Source organism: Schistocerca cancellata, chromosome 2 (genome assembly GCF_023864275.1).
Source record: "Schistocerca cancellata isolate TAMUIC-IGC-003103 chromosome 2, iqSchCanc2.1, whole genome shotgun sequence".
In the NCBI taxonomy this organism is placed as follows: domain Eukaryota; kingdom Metazoa; phylum Arthropoda; class Insecta; order Orthoptera; family Acrididae; genus Schistocerca; species Schistocerca cancellata.
In genome coordinates, this window is record NC_064627.1 from 137,178,285 (window position 1) to 137,197,056 (window position 18,772).

Here is an 18,772-nt window from a genome sequence, read left to right on the forward strand (position 1 = left end):
AAAGAAGTAATGCTGAAATATAGTAGGCGCAACAAGAAAGAGGAGACTGATATTAGTTGCTCATATGCGAGAACAGATCAACCACATTTTTTCCAAATAGATTTGGCAAAAGAGATTAACAATCAATCTTTTCCTAGAGATCAAGAAAGATTTACTGAGAGACAACATAAAAGTAGACTAAAAAAAGACAGAGATAATGTTGGAATGAAAGCGTTGGAGAAAAATTCAAAGGATTCAATGGTGATATTAGAGGGACACTGTTTGTAGAGAGAGAGAGGAGGGGGGGGGGGGGAGGAATAGAATATGTAGAACAGAGATTGCCACTTGGTCACCAGAAAAGGAGAGAAAGAGAAGAAGAATATATAGAAGGGTGCTTTGATAAGTCTGGTAAATTTCAGTGAAAGAACGGATAATTTTTGTTGCGCTTTCATAATTTGAAAACTTAATTATTCCAAGTATTGCATAAAGAATTTTGACAAGGTACAGCAGATAGTTCATTGCTGACAGCCATCTGAATTTGTTAATGTTTCTGTTGTGATTGAAAATAGAGAAAACAGAGTTTCATGCTTCTACTAAACATTGTCGTTTGAAAGGTTGGACTGCAGCACAAATAAAAACGGACTTGGATGAGTTCATGCAGGATCTGCAAATCATTGAAGACCATTTACTTTTGGGGCAATGAATTTACATGTGGTCGGCCAAGCACTGAAGACTAAGCATGCTCCAGCTGTCCAATTGAGGTCATCACAAAGGAACCACGCAAATGTGTGACCCTTGACCTGACATAAGCAGCCATTCCAACTCCAAATTAACTCTCTTGACAGAAGAGTTAAAATGAAGTCGGTCATGGTGCCCAAGAACATACAAACTCAACACTAGTATGCTTCGATGCTGATGCAATCTTTGCCAGGTCACACACAGATCTTGACAGTGCCAGGAATGCACCAGGGATTATGGGGGGGGGGGGGGGGGGCAGTCAGGTGTTTTAACTGTTAGTATACTACTTGTGCAACGTGAGTCTACTGCTGTGAAATAAGAATGCTGGCATGTGTCGACATAGAAATAGTGACACTGCAGAGATAGAGGGTACTTTAATTCCTCAATTTCAAAACGTTATTGACACTGAGCATGTGTAAGCTTATATATCACATAATTTTATGTCATAAAAACTGAGTTATTATAGTGAATAATCAAATATTTTTAAAAACCACTGTAAGCTGTCAGATTTGTTATATGAGATACCTTTCTTGCACTATGTATATATAACCTGTTATTGGCTAGTTTTGGCCTTGACAATTTTCAAATGTATGTCATGGTTGTTTTTTTTTTTTTGTGTGTGTGTGTATGTATATATATTGTGTGTGTGTGTGTGTGTTACATTTAAAACCTGTTTCATGCTATGTGCAGGTACATATCCCACCTCCCCACACACACATGTCGACATGTCGAATGTTTCACATTATGGCCTTGCAAATCACAATCTGCTTCCAAGCATACATTTTTCCATTAAATGAATTTGCAAGGAACTGGAAGCTTGCTGTTAGTAGTGTTTTTACATACATGACATATTGTGTATATGTCTTCTGTCATTGATCTACTGTTTTTTTAACCATGACAGAATATTCTCTTATCATGAAGCTTATTTCTTTTAGTAGGATGACATTAAACAATGTAGAGTACAACAGTGCATTTAGCCAGGAGATAATGCTATTCATCTGCACCACCTTTCTGTATTGTAAATTATTGCTTGCTGTTTCTGTTATATGTGCAACTTAAGGATATTCTGTATGAGTTTTCTACTCTGAGGTCATGTGATTTAATGATTTCATTGGAGGGCTCTCTGTCTACTTATTGAACAAAAGAAAAGGTCAAGAGTTATTTTATAAAACAGTTTAAAGCATAATATCTTGTATGTGGACCCCTTCAGCAATAAGGCAGACAGCCTACCACAAGTCTGTGACTGAGCAATGTGAATGCCTGCTACTCTCATTACTGGTGGGCCCTTTATGAAGTTTTATTTCATGATTGTGCTTCCAACAGTGTGTCAGTGATTATAAATAGACTGAAGCTTACATACCTAACACCTTATAATGATCTTCTACTGGATGAAGAGTGGCGTGTGGCAGGTTGGTCCACAGTCGCAACACAGATGGTCATGTAGGGTTCTACATTGAGCTTAGCTTCTTCATGGTGGTTAGTGTCAATGATCTTCAGATATGTATCTCCTAACCTGCTTACCATGTCCCCCTAACCCTGGTGGAAACCACAATAAAACTGCATCTTCTCTACTATATCTTAATTCACACTGAAAGTCACTAAACTGCCTTGATTTTAGAATCTAGACAATATTAGGACTCTGTACCACCACTATACTTTAGTCACCAAACAGAGACGGCCAGTAAACACATTGAGGTGCACGACCACAGTGCTGACGCATCTCCGTAACACTTGCAAGTTATGTTTGAACCTACCAGTAAAAAATCCAGCAGCCCGCTTCTTCTTTCTTTAATCTGACATGGCACAGATCCCAAGCACTAGAACAGTACTAAAGTATAGGTTGCACTAGTGCCCTGCATCTGGTCTCCTTTAGAGATGAATCACACTGTCCCAGAATTCTCCCGATAAAATAAAGTCATCCATTTGCCTTCCCTATCACACTCCTCACATGCTCATTCCATTTTATATCACCTGGCATTGTTATGCCCAGGTATTTAAACAGTGTGAGAGTGAAGCGAGAAACTGCTAATTCTGTATTTATACATTAGATTTCTCTTTTTTCTCTTCCAAATGTTGACTTCCATATACACAGAGAGAAAAATAAGAAAAATCAGAATTCACACAGGAAAATTTAGGCGTTAATTTTGCCCATGTGCTATTTGAGAGTGGAGCCGAGGAGAAATAGTCTGAAAATGGGTCTATGAACCCTCGGCATGAAATGTACAAAGCAACAGGAAATTCGTGCTTGTTGGTGGTTCACGGACAGATACATAGTGGTACACTTAATTTGCAATGGTAGCCACTTGTTAATTCCCTCTGTAGAGTTGTAATTTGAAATAATCACAATATGTCTATAATTATCTGTACATAGCAACCGTATAGTGTGTGGTGGAGGAACTTTGTCCACTGCTAGTCATTTCCTTTCCAGTTCAACTCACAAATGGAGTGAGGGAAAAGTCACTGTCTACATGCCTCTATATGAGCCCTAATTTCTCTTACGTTGCCTTTGTGGTCCTTACCCAAAATGTATGTTGGTGGCAGTAGAATCATTCTAGTCAGCTGCAAATTCCTTTTCTCTAAACTTTCTTAGTAGTGTTCACGAAAAGAATGTCATCTACCGTCCATATTTGAATTCCCAAAGCGTCCCTGTAACACTAGCATGTTGACTGAGTTTACTAGTAACAAATCTAGCAGCACTCCTCTGAATGCTTAGAGTCTTCCTTTAACCTGATCTTGTCGAGGATCCAAACACTCAAGCAGTACTCAAGAATGGGTCGCACTAGTGTCCTGTATGTGGTCTCCTTTATAGATAAGCTACACTTTCCTAAAATTCTCCAAATAAACCAAAGTCATTCATTCACTTTCCTTACTACCGTCCTTACTGCTCGTTCCATATTGCTTTGCAATGTTATGTCTATATAGTGATGTGACTGTGTCAAGCAGCATACTGCAAATACATTATAGGATTGTTTTCCCTATTTATCTGCATTAATTTACAATCGTGGCCCCCGGGTGCACAGAGGCATGCCACGACTGGAGACTTGTTCTCTACATTTTTAACTGTCATCCTACAATGGCAAACAGTATTCATTATAAACATTTCAGTGCTCAGTGTCATCAAATTTTTCAGTAAAGAAAGTAGCTGAAATTCCTTTACAAGTTCTTTTCACAGTTTCACTCCCTATTCCGTCATGTGGGGCAACCTCCATTGGCTTTCTGACATCAAGGTTCATTCTCCAGTTTCTACCATAGCAGATGATGTCATCACAGACACAGTTACCAACTCCAGCATCTTGAGCCACTATTTTGCAGAGATTTCCAGCTCCACCAATTATCACCCCACCTTCCTCCCTCAGAATTGAATGGAGGAGGCTTGGTTGATATACTTCTCCTGTCAGAATTATGAATTCTAGAATGTCACCTTTACTGTGAGGAAGGCTGACCATGTCTCACCTCATCCCAGTCTTCCAATCCAGGGCCAGATGATGTTCACATTCAGATGTTGCAGCACCTTTCTCTTGTGGGCAGTCTCTTTCTCCTTTGTTTGTACAACACATTTGAGCAGATTGCATATTTCCCAGATGCTGGCGTGAAGCCCCTCTTATATCCATACCTAAGCCCGGTAAGAGCAAATACCTTTCTTATAGCTTCTGCCCCATGTCTCTCACCAGCTATGTTTGCAAGGTGATGGAACATATGATTCATGGCTGTCTGGTATGTTGGCTGAAGTCTCACAATCTACTAACTACTGCACAATGTGGATTTGTGCGAGCCATTCTGCAGTTGATCATCTTGTCACTTTGTCAACCCATGTTATGAATGGTTTTCCACCAGACTGTGGCCATGTTTTTTGATTTGGAGAAAGCCTATGACACCACGTTTGGGTTTGGCCTTGTCTGACACCTTTATCAAGGAGAACGGTGTGCCTCAGGGCTCTGTCTTGAGAGTCATCCTCTTTGCTATAGCTGCTAACCCTGTCATGGACTGTCTCCCATCAGGTATCTCTGACTCCCTTTTCTTAGATGACTTTGCGATCCAGTGGAGTTATCCATTGACTTCTCACCTTGAGCGGTGTCTTCAGTGATGTCACCATCATCTTTACTTGTGGAGCATTGATAATGGCTTTTGCTTTTCCACCGACAAAACTATTTGTATGAATTTTTGGCAAAATGGACTTGTTCCACTGTTTTTACACCGTGGGCCTGTTGCTCTTTTGTTCACTGGAACTATGAAATTCCTGGGGTTCATGTTTGATAGGGAAATTTCTTGGTCCTCCCTTGTGTCTTTACCTGGCCGCATGCTGTACCCTGTCCCTCAATGTCCTATGTGTCCTAAGCAGTAATTCCTGGGGAGCGGATCGGACCAGCCTCCTCCATTTATACTGATCCCTTGTCCATTCAAAACTAGACTATGTGTGCTTCATTTATTCATCTGCCTATCATATGCAGTGTTAACATAATCCACCATTGTGGGATATGTTTGGCCACTGGTGCCTTTTACACTAGACTGACTGAGAGTCTTAATGCAGAAGCTGCCGAACTACCATTGTCATACCAGTGTGATGTCCTCCTCAGTGGATACACATGCCATTTTTTTGCAATGCCCGGCTACATGCCCTATGCCCCCTTTTTCGATGAAACCTTTGGCCGCCAGTATGGGGTGTGCACTTTTCTCTGTTACATCCTGGAGTTCGCTTTTGGCTACTGCTCCAGCTGCTTAACTTCATGCTACCTGCCACGTTCCTAGTGGGTATGAACCCTTTATCGCCTTGGCTTCGTGTGGTGGCCTGTGCTCATCTTGAACTTCATTTCCTTCCCGAGGACATTTCTCAGGACTCGATCTATCACTTTAAGTGTCTTGACCTTCGCACACAACTTATTGATAGCACCTTTGTGTCCACTGATGGCAGTAAGACTGACTGTGATGTTGGGTGTACCTCCGTCATTTGTGCCGACCTTTTTTGATACTAGATTCCAGAATGCTGCTTGAATTTTACAACAGAGCTCTGTCAGGTAATCGAGTACATCTGGGGACACAGGATTTTTAATGGTTGTTTGCTCTGATTCTCTCAGTGCCCTTCAGAGCATTTGTGTGCTGTACAAAATCTGTCCCATACTGCAACAGATCCAAGAAAGCTTCTGCATACTTGCTGAGGAAGCCATCGTGATGTTCATGTGGGTTCCTAGTCACATGGGTAGTCACATCGGTTTGATGGGAAATGACGCTGATGCCATGGCTCCAGTCCTCTACTCAGCCTGCTAGCTCTTCCATTCCTTCAGATGAGCTCCGTGTTTCCATCTGTCAGCAGATAGCTGTGTCACTTTGGCATCACCACTGGTCTTCACTTCATGGTAGCAAGCTACAGAAAATTAAACCCCTGCCAACCTCCTCTCTGCCCTCTCATCATGAGATAATTCTAGATAGGTTGCAAAGTGGGCTCTGTCATTTTAGCTATCGTTATTTGTTACAAGGTGATCCTCCACCACTTGGTGCTTATTGTCTTTAACCTTTGATGTTCTGGTATTTTCTGACCCAGTGGTCATTTTTTATCCGCTTATGTTCCAGTGTATATTTGCCATCTGAGTTATCAGCCGTTTTAGCGGATAATGTGCAGGGTGTCAATCACTTTTTACTTTTTATCCATCATAGCGATATGGCAAATCACATTTAATCTTCAGTTACAGACCTCCACTGTCTCTACGATGCATTTTATGGACCTTTCTGCAAGGGAAGTCCTTGTTTTTTGTTCTTTCCTTCCGTCATTTGCCCGTAACGTATGGTCGCATTTAACTTCTTTTACTTTTTGGCGTTCTAAGGTTATGTCATAGGATTATAACCGCAGATGTTTTTGTGCCCTTAAAAAAGAATCCAAAGATTCCTCATCAAACAGAAATGAACATAAATTTATCCGATACCGCTGAACCTGTAGAAATATAGCAGTATACCATGTGGAAACATAAGAAATTAGATAAAAACAACCCTATCTTCACTCTAAACTGCCCCTTAATGGAACGTAATACCCTATATTTAATTAAAAAGAACTGGAAACCTACACTGATCAGCCACAACATTATGCCTACCTACCTGATAGCTGGTATATCCATCTTTGTCATAGGTGACAGCAGCGACGTGTCGTGGTGTGGAAGCAATGAGGCCTTCATAGGTCACTGGAGAGAGTTGGCACCACATCTGCACACACAGGTCACCTAATTCCTGTAAATTCCGGGGATGGTGGTGATAAGCTCTGATGCAACATTCAGTCTCATCCCAGATGTGTTTGATTGGGTTCAGTGACGAGCTGGAGGACCAGCACGTCAACTGAAACTCATCACTGTGTTCCTTGAACCAGTCCACCACACTCCTGGCCTTGTGAGATGGCGCATTATCTTAATGAAAAATCCCAGTTCCATTGGGAAATGAAGGGGTGTATGTGATGTGCAACTAGTAAATGCCATCATAGTGCCTTGCACGATTTCCACTGGACCCGTGGATGCCCACGTGAGATTCCCAGACCATAATGGAGGCGCCGCCAGCTTGTCTCTGTCCTGCAGTACAGGTGTCAAGGAGCTGTTCCCCTGGAAGATGATGGATTCATGTCCTCCCATCAGCATGATGAAGAAGGTATTGAGATTTATCAGACCGTACAATGCTCTGATACTGCACCAATGTCCAGCGCCAATGGTCACGTGCCCATTTCAATGATAGTTGTCAATGTCATGGTGGTAACATTGTCTCATGCATGGATCCTCGGCTGCAGAGGCCCATCGTTAGGAGTGTTCGGTGCACTGTGTGTTCAGATACCCTTGTACTTTGCCCAACATTAAAGTCTGATGTTAGTTCCGCCACAGTACGTCTCTTGTCCTGTTGTAACAGTCCGACCAGCCTACGATGTCTGACATATATAATGAGGGGTAGCAGCCCAACTTGTGATGTCTGGAGATAGTTACTCCTTGGTTTCACCACATGTGGAAGACACTCACCACAGCAATCCTCAAACACCTGGAAAGTAGTGTAGTTTCCGGAATGCTCATGCTGCGCCCCCAGGCCATCACAATCTGCCCTCAGTCAAACTCGGATACATTGCGTGCCTTCCCCAGTCTACACACGACCAGCATGCTCACTGATACTATGTGCACAGTGTGTATATCTGACTAGAAGTCAATGCTGCTAGCATCTGGATGGGTTTATATCGGTAGTAGGCTGGTGGTCATAGTGTTCTGGCTGATCAGTGTACGACACACCAATTACAATCTGACAATGTACAAATACGTCCTCAGGACCAGGGAACACAAATAATAAAGTACTTTAACATCTCAATGGCAGTAGTAAAAACTCTATTATAATCTCTCTCTCTCTCTCTAATGGGGGATATGATCGTTTTGAGTCAGAGTGGGAACTATCATCAGTAACCAATACATGCAGGTTATCAGTTGTGAGCACTACACTTTCTGCAAATGCAGTAAATGACATAGTAACCTCAGTGGGACCTACAGTCACACCAGCATTGCAAATTGATTATCTTTTTTTATATTATAGTCACATATCCATATGCACAGCAGAACTCCAACCTGAGACATCCATACAGAAGGTGCTAAAATGGGTGCAGAACAATAGATACAGACAGTTCTTCATCACCTACATCATGTCACATACTTTCATAGAAAATGATCTGCCCGTCCTCACCCAGAACTGTACTTTGAAACCCAACTGCTGAAAGTAGTGGAACAGTATAATTTTCTGATTTCTGTTGATAATAAACTGCTACTGCCTTTATGACAACTTAAATGAAGGAACTTGATACTCCCCATTTCCCAGGCACCAGTTCCTATGAAACAGATTGAGTAGGTTTACAAACATTTTATAAAGACTGATTTGATGCTGTTTAGACTATAAAACATTGTTTATCATCAGCTCACGACCCACCCTCAAAGCTTTACTTCTGCCAGTATCTCATCTCATACTTTCGAAACTTCGCAGAAGTTTCCTTTTGAAACATGTGGGACTTGCACTCCTGGAAGGAAGAATAATGCAGCTTTTCTAGAACATTTGTTTTGTTTGAAAGGTAGGTGATGAGATACTGGTGGAAGTACAGCTGTTAGTATGGCTATGAGTTGTGCTTGGGCATTTCAGTTGGTAGCACTTGCCTGCGAAAGGCAAAGGCCCAGAGTTCGAGTCTTGGTCTTGCACACAGTTTTAATCTGCCACGAAGTTTGAAAGACAGTTTAGATCACAATTTTTATTCTGTGAATTTACTACTGCTGTCACAGAATATTCCTATTTTAGACTCTTTTACACAGATGGTTCTGATGGTATGACTGTGCGTAAGTCCACATATTGAATCGAGTGAAATGTTCTCTACCAAAAAAAATGCAATGCTCGTACTGCAGAATTAATAGCCATACACAGATCCCAAAATATACATTCATTAATTTTGCTCACAAAAATTTCATTGAATAAAGCAACTCATTGAGCATATTGCGAGCATTAGATAAGTACTATCAGAGACATCCAGTGAGTGCTGAGTGCTGACTTAAGAACATACATGTGATGCTGCATCCTGGAGAAATGGGAAGAACAGCAAAATACTGTAAAATCTAAAAAACCACAAACAGTAAAAACCAGCACCATTGAAACTTCCTGGCAGATTAAAACAGTGTGCCGGACCGAGACTCGAACTCGGGCCCTTTGCCTTTCGAGTCTCGGTCCGGCACACAGTTTTAATCTGCCAGGAAGTTTCATATCAGCGCACACTCCGCTGCAGAGTGAAAATCTCATTCCACCACCACCATTGTTTGGTAGACATTGCTACAAAGCTCAAGAAGGGGAATACAACCTCCCCCCCCCCCCATCCCTGCGGTGTCAGGGTTAGAATAGAGTTGCAGTTATTCCTCGTCTGTCATAAGAAACAACTAACATGAGTCTTATACCTATTCAAGCTTTTATGTTCATGACTACCCATTATTATAGCACCCATGGTCCATCAGTTTTAGCTCATTTCACAGTATTTCCTTAAATCTTTTTGCCTTGTTTACACCTCCATCTTCCTACATTTCTCAGAAGTATGGACCATTTGGGGAAGGACACCTGACATGGTGCAAAAGAATTTTATCCACTGTGCAGTATCATCTTATGCACCTCCCATTATGAGTGGATTTATATTCACACCCGAAATCCAGTGCGGTTCCAATCCATCGTGGGGGGCGGGGAAGTAGGGCAGTCATCATGCACTCTTGTGTTGTAGCCCCTGACAATGCAGGGAACGCACTGCTGTTGCCTCAGCTGTAATCTTCTCGTGTATATTGAGGACTAGATGCCTGTTTTATCTGGCACACTGAAACAGCAGGCAATGGCTGCTTTACATGGTAGCCTTTGTTGTGGCTGGGTGGCATCCCCGGAGAGAGCCACAGGTCGGAGTGAGTAACTTGAGGGCAGATAATCTGCAATGAGACTGATCGAACTCACTCATATTGGCAGCTGTGCCAACATGGCCATCTCAGTGGATAGAAAGCAAGACTTTAATGCAAAGACTTACTTTATGTCTTTGAAAACACCATGGAATGAGTCAATCAAGGAGTAATTGAGGTGGACAATTCTCCCAGTTGTTAGTGTGCTCCAGAACTAATGGAGAATCTTTTGCACCAACAAAAACCTACTGTTTTTTGTGGAGAATATTGAGTATTGGTTTGGAGAATTTGCTGTCTCTTGTCAGTAGTACATATCCTACTGAGTGGAAGCAAAGTTTAATTCAACCTATACCCAAGACTGACAACCCTAAGTCGCCAGGTGACTACAGGCCGATCAGCATACTGCCTGCAATATCTAAGCCCTAGACTACATCGTCCATGAACAGCTGACGGATTACCTCAAAACTCATAACATCCACAACAAATATCAGTCAGGCTTTCGAAAGCACCATAGTACAGCAACTGCATTAATCAAAGTAACTGATGACATTAAACATGCTATGGACAGACGTGAAGCTACCATCCTAACACTGCTTGACTTTAGCAAGGCTTTTGATACAGTTGACTTTGATATATTACTAATTAAAATGAAGCAGCTGAATTTCTCAAACAGCGCAATACACTGGTTCGACAGCTATTTCAAAAACAGAAGTCAACAAGTCATTTGTGGGTCGGAAAAGTCATCATGGAAAACGTGCGCTCTGGAGTTCCCTGAGGCTCCGTCCTTGGTCCATTACTCTTCTCACTGTACATTAATGATATTTCTTCAGTGATTCACTCCTGCAACTACCATCTATATGCCGACGACATCCAACTGTACATAAGTGCAAGCCCCAAGAACATTGCTGACGCAGTAGCGAGTATGAACGCAGATCTTCGCTCTGTTTCTCGATGGGCACAGAACCTAGGTCTGAAACTAAACCGCAAGAAATCCCAGGTCATACTTATATCTCATCCAAAGTTAATCAGTCGGTACTTTCGCGAAACAGTCCCTCAAATACTCCTCAATTGTACCCAACTACCATACCAAAAAACAGTAAAAGACCTTGGAATAATCTTGGATGAACACCTAAACTGGGAAGAACAAACAGTCACAGCTTGCCGGAAATCGCTCTCCTCCCTACATGCAATTCAAAAATTTAGGAAAATATTTCCAACCCATGTTAAACAAAAATTAGTCCAAACACTAGTCTTGCCTAATCTTTACTATTGTGATGTAGTTCAACAAGGCACAAATAGTGAAAATTCGAGATGCCTCGAGCTAGTGATGAATGCTTGCGTTAGATACGTATGCAATATACGGTTGTATGATCATATCAGTCCTTCATACTCCCAGCTAGATTGGATACGCCCACATAAGGCATGCGATCTCCACACGATGTGCTTACTTCATCGATTTCTTAGCCACTGGTGCCCCCAATACTTATCTTCTCACATTAAACACCTATCATCATTCCACAACCGCAATACCAGATCGGATACGTATAGCATCTTGGCTGTACCTTTACATAACACAAAATCTTTCTCCGTGTCATTCTCCATCTCAGCCATTCGACTATGGAACGTGCTCCCCTGTGATCTGCGTCTTATCCAGAACCACTTAACATTCAAGAGGGAACTCAAGACTTGCATATTAGGGACGGTATAGCCACCATTGTCGTGCCCCTCTCATCTTTTTCTTTCTCCTCTCCATCATAGCTTCGAATTTTACCATTCTATTTCTCTTCCTCTAACCTATCTAACTCTTCTATATCTCTTTCACTCCATTCTATCGTCTTATGTCTCTGCTTGATGAGAATAACTCACAAGCTGCAAGAATATAACGAGAAAATTCCCAATTAGCAATAGGGCTGACATTCATAAAAGAAAAAAATATGTTTACTTTCATATACATAGTCATTACTATTATTATTATTCTTGATTGTTATACTTATTTTTTGATTGTTATAATTATCATTGTACTACTTTTATAATCTCTATTTTTTTTCTGTAACATTAATACTGTATAACATGTTATATGTCCTTAATGTTCTGTAGAAACTGAAATTTGTTGAATCTGAGTATGCCTGGTTAGGTGTAAGAGAGGGCCTGAAGGCCCTAATCTTCCCAGGTAAAATAAATGCATAAATAAATAAATAAGATGAGAAATGGACCTAAGTTGATCAAAACATTGAATGCTAACCAGTTACAGACTTGAGGCCTGTGACAAGCTCGAGGATACACCAGTTATCGTCACTCCTAATAATCGGTTCAGAAGGATTCAAAGTGTCATTGTCTGCCAGGACCTAATGCTACAAACAGATGAAGAACTGCATGCTAACTTAGTTGTTAGAGCAGCATGGAGTCCATGTTGTTTTTCATATCCAGAGAGATATTAAGGATAATAGGGTGGGCACTAGAGCTTTCTTCTTAGCCTTCAATGGAAATTTTTTAGCTGAGAAAGTTAATGTTATCGTTCATAGGTGTGATGTCAAGCCCGACTTCCTCCTCCTATATCGTTTCGGTCCCACAGGTTGGATACACATCCTCCCTGGTAATGAAAGCTACTTATGTGGCATGTGGCAGGACAACAAATCAGGGCTGTCCTTGTGAACAATGCCCTACATGTGTGAACTGTGCGCGACACCATCCCTCTCCAGAATGAGATTTCCACTCTGCAGTGAAGTGTGTGCTGATATGAAACTTCCTGGCAGATTAAAACTGTGTGCCGGACCAAGACTCGAACTCGGGACCTTTGCCTTTCGCGGGCAAGTGCTCTACCAACTGAGCTACCCAAGCACGACTCACGCCCCGTCCTCACAGCTTTACTTCTGCCAGTACCTCGTCTCCTACCTTCCAAACTTAACAGAAGCTCTCCTGCAAACCTTGCAGACGAGGTACTGGCAGAAGTAAAGCTGTGAGGACGGGGCATGAGTCGTGCTTGGGTAGCTCAGTTGGTAGAGCACTCGCCTGCGAAAGGCAAAGGTCCCAAGTTCGAGTCTTGGTCCGGCACACAGTTTAAATCTGCCAGGAAGTTTCACCATCCCTCTCATTCACCGCCATGTTGAGTACTCAAGAGGAAGAAGTAAATCCACTATGGGATCATCAGGGATGAGAACACCTGCCAACGTGGTCCCCTTGCAGGATGTCAGAGAAGTCAAGACAGGTAAATCTTTAGAACAAAAAGTATAAACCGAAAGTTAAACTGAATTCTGTTGTTTCGGTTGATCTCCCTCCCCCCCCCCCCCAACCTGAAGTCTAGCCTATGAATACCAACACATAACTGCACATTCTGGTGGAGCACAATAAACCACCTAGCTGCTGAACTCATTGTCAATTAATGGCAACTTACACTGCAGTTGGCATGACACTTCAGAAGACGTGGTTCTCTGAAACACAAAATGATACTTTCAAAAATTCTAATGTACAAATTGCATTAATGATAAGAGAGCATCTGGAGGAGTCTGCATATCCACTAGATCTGACACTTTCAGCGAGCAGGTGCCATTAACCAATGCATTAGCAGCTGTGGCTATTATGGTCAGTTAGGGTAAAAGTATGTAATATCTGGCTGTCCCCAGCCAAACCTGTACCATATCACAAGCTGGTGGATATAGTGGAACAGCTTCCCCCACCCTTCCTCCTACTGGGACACTTCAGTGCCCACACTTCTCTGTGAGGCAGCCAAATCACATCCAGCAGTGTCCAAGTAATACAGCAGTTAATTTCATAATTGGAAGTCTGCTTCCTGAATACTGACGCTCCAAAACATTTCAGTAAAGCCCACAGATCTTACTTAGCAATAGATATTACAGCCTGCAGTCAAAGCATCTCACCCATAACTCAGTGGTACGTCCATGGAAATCTCTGCAACAGCAACCATTTTCCTATCACTCTCTCTTTCTTGACCTATTGACCAACGAAACACCACCACATTAGTCACTTCGGAAAACCAACTATAGGGTTTCACCTCCAGAGCAACTTTTGAAACCAGTGAAGAGAAGGAAATTGAAGGAGTGGTACAACATGCTGTTGACAGGATTTTACAAGCTGTGGAAGCAACAGTATCCTATTCTTCTGGCTCTTCCCGACGGACATCGGTCCCATGGTGGTCTGAAGAAATAACTGCAGCAATCAGAAAGCATTGCAGGGCAGTTTATCAACAAAAGTGTCATCCCTCTATGGAACATTTAATAGCATTTAAGAGACTTCAAGTGAAGGCACTTTTTTCCTTAAATGAAGAAAAAAAAAAAAAAAAAAAACAGGAGTTTCAGTAATAGCATGTGTCATCTATGGGTGCCCACACACCACCATCTCAAGTACAGACTAAATTCCACTGTCAACAGTAATTCCTGTCAACACCCTCAATGGCAACATCTGTACTTATCCCCCATCACCACTAAATGTTTTGTAGCACACTTCACCAAAGTGTCTGCATGCAGTAACTACCATCCTAATTTCCTGACCCACAAATGCGTGTCAGAGTGAAACTCCTTATTCTTCCATGCACAAAGCTTTGAATTGTACAGTGTTCCATTTAGAGTTTGAGAGTTCCACAGCACTTAACAATCCATAATCAAATGCTTAAACACTTCAACAATGATGACATAAAACAGATCCTTTGGTTTTACTTTTGTATTTGGTAGAAAGGGGAGTTCCACTCCCAGTGGCAGGAGGGTACTGTCATTCCTATCCTGAAACTGGAAAAGAACCTCAACTTTTAACTAATTATTGACCAATCTGTCTAACAAAGAGCTGTGCAAATTATTCAAAATAATTGTCAACTGATGACTGTGTTAGTGCCTGGAAGCCAGAGGACATATATTACAAGTTCAGAGTGACTTTTAGGCATTCCAGTCCACCACAGACCATCTGATTCATTTGGAATGTTCAGTGCGATTGCACGCATTGTCAACCTGATTGCTGTGCCTGTTAATCTACAGAACAGATAGCATACCACCTGGCACCATAGCATCCTGACCACACTATCTATGGGGTGTCTGGGTGTGTTTACCTATTTTTATTCAGAATTTCCTATCCCTCAGATTCCATTCCAGGTAGGTTTGACCCTTAGCAACCAATACTTAAAGGGAGCTGGGTCCCTCAGGGATTGTTTCTGAGCATAACTCTCTTTGTCATCACAATCACGGAAGCTTAATACCCTCTGATTTCTCAGCATCACCTCTCGGGGCACAGACTGCACAGTTCTTCTGCGATTTCATGAAGACTTGATTTCATCACAACTGAACTCCTAATGTGTTGTCTACAGGTTGGCAGCACAATCAGTACTGAGCTTGTTAGACCTGCTCCAGCAAAGTGGAGAGCAGTTGGCAACTGTGAAATGCAGTTGGCAACTGGATCCTTCTGTAACAGTGCTCTAGAGAGCCTCCTGCTGGAAATGGTGTCCCACTACTGAGGGTCAGATGCCAGCAGCTGTTGACAAACTAAGTGGTATGTGCCCAAAAATGGGTAGACCAGCTGAGATAAGATTGGAAGCTCTATGCAAGAACCTCAAACTGCCTCCTCTTGTTTGTGTCCATGTAGCATTCCCTCTCACCAGCCACACTCCCCACCCCCAGGTATGAATCTAGTCTTATGATATGGATGGACCTTTTTTGCAGCCTGAACAGAAGCATTCTCAGAGGCATGTTCTGTTCAGTTCTCCATGACTACCCAAATTTGACATGCATCTACACTGGTGGATCAAAAGTCAATGATGGGCAGTTATTGCTTTTGCACATGCAAGGGGCCATGAGACTTTTCTCTGCCGAGTGCATGCAGTGTATAAATGAAACATCACAAACTCTACAGCTCTGGAATTCATCTAGGCACAAGCCATGTGGGTATTCTGGGAAATGAACTCGCTGAAAATTGAGCTAAAGAAGCAACTAAATGAGACAAACTTGAACTCGGAGTACAGGACGCAAACCTAGGATTGCAACTGCAACATTACATTTTGAAAACCTGGAATATGGAATGGCAAGCTACCATAACCCTCAATAAGCTGAGAGCAACCAAAGGAACCACCATGGCATAGCATACTTTTCTTCAGACTTCTCAAAAGGATACCATTGTATTATGTTGACTGCATATCAGCCACAGCAGATTTAAACTTTCCCCACCCCCCAGAGTTTTATGCCAAGACAACTCCCCTCAAAGCAGCTTTGGTAGCCATTTAACGATCACCCATATCTTTGCAGTGTGTGCCCTGTTGGCTGATCTGAGGTGAGCAGTCATCCTGTCTACCTCACTATCTCTAATACTTGTGGACATTGGATTAACAGCTACCAAAGTCCTATGTTTCCTGAAGGAAAGCAGAATTTACAACAAAAGTTACTACACCACCACATTCAGTGTTTGATTGTTGGTGGAGTACCACTGTCTGTAGTGTACGCTCAGAGTGACCACAGGCTACTTTCTTTCTCTGCACTGTCGTACATCTTTAAACTTTCATGTACATCTCTTATTTATCTAACTGCTTAAGCTGATTAGTTGTTTGTATACTCTGCATCTGCTCACCTCATTTTATTTTCTGACTCCATTTTAAGAGTACTGACTATGATGATCCCTTTAGACGTTCTTCAGTGACCAGCTAGTTTTAGCTGCCAGGGTTTTATCTCATTTTTAACTATCTGGCTAAAGTACTGTCAACCATGATGACATGGTCACAGAACCTGGAACAGACAGTTCTCTTTTTCTAGTTTCTAGTTTCAGACTTTTTAAACATTTTTTTAAATTTTTTAATTTATTTGCCCACAATCATCACTACCTCCCACAGATTCTAACAGACGGCTAAACAGTAATAATCTGTATACTACACTTCCTGTGAATGAGTGTATATTATGACAAAATTTGAAGTCAGCTCAATTAGATATTGGCTGAGGGAATGGGGTGGGTAGGAAGCATCTTACTGCCATTTTAGCCTCAAGGCATTTCTTTGTTTCTAAATCTGGCTTAAACAATAAAATATTTTTCTGTTCATATCCGTGGCTGTAATAGATCAAACCTTACCTCGTTATTTCGAAATCTCAACTTTTGTACACAGTCATCTTAGTTTTTACCTTAGTGATAATTAAAAGTTTAGTTAACCATTGATTTACCATTAATCATTACTATGGGAGGGGTTGTGCATGCACATGTGTGTGTATGTGTGTGTGTGGGGGGGGGGGGGGGGGGGCATGAGTGAAGTATCTATGCAGATGTAGAAGATGAAGGTCTTGTATCTATGTAACATTACAGTGCTATGAGATAATGAAAATGCCTGAACCTAATTTGCTTTGCTTTGATGATGATGTACTGCTTGCCTGTAGTGCAGATTAATTTCATCAGCCGGTAGAACAACTCGACAGGGCAAATATGAAAGTAATACTGAATATCAGTTACCATAAGACTAAAATTATCTTCAATGATTGGCAGTGAATTCATAGAACTAGTTGTAATGGGTGTTAAGGGGAGCTGAAGACAGTCACTGGATGGTCAGCAAAAGAAATAAACAGAAGAGTAAACATGGTCTATAGTGCTTTTCGAAATGGCGAGAAAATTAATAAATAGAACAGAGGGGAGTGGAAGACATATTTATGACTAATGAAAATCAAATGGAAATCGACAGGATGCATAGTCAAGGAAACGTGGTACATGCACCATATTAGTTCTTTGTTGGATTTCACGAGATTAGAATACCTAACAGAAGGTGGGTAGACAGCACTACAAAACGTAGAGGAGCAACATGGATGCATATAGCTGAAAACCATAGTGTTTGGGACAGGAAAAAATCATTTCATTTTATGGTGAGTTTCAGTGTTATTTTTGCCAATTTTGATGCTATTTTTTTGCCAACTATGCTGTTATTTTCTGACTGCTTACTTTTCATTTATTCTTTGCAGGTCAGCTCTTTATTTTTGTCTCGCATCAAAATTTCTTAGTGTGATGTTAAAATGAAAATACCGTTAAATTATGTTTATACCACATTAAATTTATTTACAGTATTGGAAAAAAAAACATTTACGTTAAACCTATCAAATCTTAATTGTTTGGAGGAGGAGGAGGAGGAGGAGGAGGAGGATGATGATGATGATGAAAAGGGGAAAAAAAGGCTTCTGAAGTGTTACACGGGCAATCTATCAACACTTAACAATAAAGTGAAAACGGCCACTCTGTCTTACATATTTAAATGTGGAAGACAAATTCCTTCAGCACAACAGCAGACATTTGACTATGTTCACATTTTCTGCTGGCATAGGAAGTTGCTTTTCCATTAAATTCTGAGGGGATTTGTATCCTTCCAGAATAACTACATTGCTGAGACCTGCCAATCCGTGTCTACTTAACTCTTTGCCATGCCAACATTAATTGAAATAATAATAATAATCATCCTAGGCTTAAGCCCATGAACACAAACTCAAAATCTCTGCCTTCTAATTTACATGAGTGTGAGTAAAGCACCAAATTTTGTGATATGGGTAAAACAAAATATTTGCTGTTATTTTTGATATTTTATTTTGAATGGAATTTTCATGTGTGAAGAATCTGGAGGCAGCCTCCTTCAGCAGTAGATATCACATAAGTAATGGTGGATTTTTAGTTCTTGAGAGAGAATATGATGCTTTGTTTTT

The 18,772-nt window shown here is 41.4% G+C and overlaps 1 protein-coding gene across 1 annotated transcript in view; it reads left to right on the plus strand.

Annotated features, from left to right (window-relative positions):
- The window catches only part of LOC126161413 (protein quick-to-court), a 765,830-nt gene that overhangs the window by 744,797 nt on the left and 2,261 nt on the right, over nt 1-18,772 (plus strand). The gene's annotated exons all lie outside the window — the stretch shown is intronic.